Genomic DNA, 2,838 nt, shown 5'->3' with positions numbered 1-2,838 from the left:
TTCTCAGCCACATCTTAACTGCAGTCTCAGGTACCAGATCGCCCACCCAGTTTCAAAACTCCTGAATGACACACATGATTGTTAAAACTGAGGTCATGTTAGTAAAGTCAAATCATAACTACTAGAGAATTCTGGTCAAATGAAAGATTAAGTGTTCTGAAGAGATATCTAATGTTTCATTATTAAAACAAGATCCCAAGAAAGCCATGAAAATGTCCTCTCGTTGCTGGGGTGATGCTGCCTCAGAGCTGAGCCGCCATTTTTCTCCCTTGAAGTCACTGGTGGACTTGAACCAACTGAGACGTGTGACATTCTGTGTTAGCAGCAGCACCACCTCTAGACTACACCACTAGAGCATCTTGATTTAAGCAATTTGTTTACTGGGTTTGTTAAACTTCAAAGCCTATTAATTTGGAGGTACAAAGAAGAAAGTACACGTGAGACACTTAATTAGTAAAACTCAAGTGGCTTGAAACAGACTACATGAGTTTGCAAAAGAAATGCTTCCATTCACATTAGAAATGTGCCTCTCATTTCTAGTCTCTTATGAAGCAAATGAAAGCTGTGAACAAGGAACGGAAAGGGAAGAAAGGGCACATAAACAGAAACTTTTAAAAAGGAAGTAGTGGTAAAGTGCTAGAGAATGACACATGCACAGAAAACACCAGTGCCCGGTGAAGCAGAACAGAGCGTTCTAGGAAAGAGGTCCCCAGGAAGCGGGATAAATGAGGTTTCAGCACTTGAAGAAAATAACTGAAAAAACAAAGTAGTCAATCAGATAAAAAAATTGACGTTTTAAACCCAATTTTCTGGCTCTTTGACCCCCCCCCCAAAGTTCAGTATAATCACAATACCCCCTCTAACTTCCAGTGGGGGAATGAGTTGTTATGTGCTGTCAAGTGGCTTGAGACTCATAGTGACCCTATGTATAACAGCCCTAAACCCTGCTCTATCATGTGCCAACCTCACCGTCTCCAACACACTTACTCCCACCACCCCAATCACTGAATTGATCCGTCTCAAGGGTCTTCCTCTCCTGTGCTGTCCCTCCACTCTGCCAAACATGATGTCCTTCTCCAAGGACCAGTCCCTCCTTGCAACATGCCCAAAGTATGTCAGATGAAGCTTCAGAATCCTTGCCTCCAAGGGGCAGGCTGGCTTCATCCTCTCAAGGATAAACCTGTTCATTCTCTTGCAGTCCATGGTATATTCAAGACTCTTCTCCAGCACCAGAGTATCTTCTGTAAATGTTGCTGGGAAAAATGGATTTTCATATGCAGGATCCATGCTTCATATGGTGCACAGAACCATATTCAAAACTGATCCAGGACCTAGACATGCACTTAACCCATGAAGTTCTTTGAACAAGTGAGTACAACACTGTCAAAACAATAGTTATCTAACAGAAAAGCATAAACAGCAAAAGCCAAAACCAGATATCAAATGTTAATAAGCTAATGGAAAGGAAAATAAGCCAATCATAAAACTGGCAAGTAACTTAGACTTTTCACCAAAGAGGAAGTTCAAAAGCCCAAAACTCATGAAAAGATGTTCAACATCATTAACCATCAGAGATATGCAAAGCAAGAATGCCTGAAATGCACACACACAAAAAGAAATTATGTTGACTATGTAGGGTAACTAACCTTAATCTACTGCTAATGTGGATGCAAAACAGTACAACCATTATAAACGTGTGGTGGTTCTTAAAAACGCTAAAAATAGAATGACCAGATGATTCAAATTTCACTCTTGTATTCCCAAAAGAGGGCTCTGTGGTGGAGTCTTGAAAGGCGTTGCACTGCTCATGCAAAGGCTTATCTCTGGTGGTTCAAATCTGATGACCTCTCCTTGGGAGACAGATGGGCAATGTGGTTTACAGTCTCAGACACCCAAGAGTATCCCTTATCAATTGGTTCTGACTCCAAGCAATGGGTGAGAGATACACCCAAAATATTTAAAAAGAGACTCACAAAGAGTGTGTATCAATATTGATTACAGTACAATTCACAACAGCCAAAAGCTGAACATAACCTAAAAATGCCCTTCAACATATAAATGAACAAATTTAATAAAGTACAAAAAGTAGACTACTACCACTTTTCAGTAGGAAAAATGAAGAAGTGATACACGCTGCAATATGGATATAGGTTGAAGACACAATCTTATGAAATAAATCAAACACAAAAAGACTTAAGACTTCACTTATAAAAAGACAAAAGGCAAATACATAGATCAAAGCTTATTAGTGGTTATTAGTGTTTGGAAAAGGAGAAAAAAGGGGGCCAACAAGTGATGAACCATATATTAGAGTTGCGCAGCTGATTATTTAATTGCCACTCATGTTAAAAAGCTGAGCGGGCAAAAATTACTTGACATATTTAACATATTTAACAGCACACACACAAGAGAGTAGCTGATGAGGCTGGTAATTACATCTGGAGACTTGATTGCATTTGGTGCTCTGGTTTAGAAGGTGAGGTCATGGTTTCGTGGGACCTCCTAGTTACTTGGTGCTCCTGTTCTACTTCCTGATTCATTACCCAGTAGCTAGGGTCTTAGAAACTTGTAAGCAGCATCTAAGGTCTATTTGGTTTCTATTCCCCTCAAGTCATAAGAGTCAGGAATAGGAGGAACTCAACGTGGGCTAACTGCCTCCAAGGACAACTTTATCATGAGCTACTAGCTCAGGACATGCCTGGCTACCATTACTAAACATTTTGATCAGATTTCATAGAATGCTGATCAAACTGGGAGGAGGGTAGAGAGAATAGTGCAACAATGAATGAGTGGAAGCCCAAAATCTCTGTAAATGTTTATGAAAATTAATAAAATATA

The 2,838-nt window shown here is 39.9% G+C and overlaps 1 protein-coding gene across 1 annotated transcript in view; it reads right to left on the bottom strand.

Moving 5' to 3' along the window:
* ITM2B (integral membrane protein 2B) overlaps positions 1 to 2,838 on the bottom strand; it is a 43,618-nt gene that overhangs the window by 5,071 nt on the left and 35,709 nt on the right. The window lies entirely within an intron of this gene.

This window comes from Elephantulus edwardii, unplaced genomic scaffold (assembly GCF_000299155.1).
Source record: "Elephantulus edwardii isolate Elephantulus edwardi_28Jun2011 unplaced genomic scaffold, EleEdw1.0 scaffold00004, whole genome shotgun sequence".
Classification (NCBI taxonomy): Eukaryota; Metazoa; Chordata; class Mammalia; order Macroscelidea; family Macroscelididae; genus Elephantulus; species Elephantulus edwardii.
Note: the sequence above shows the minus strand (reverse complement) of the source record. Positions and strands in the feature narration are given on the sequence as shown.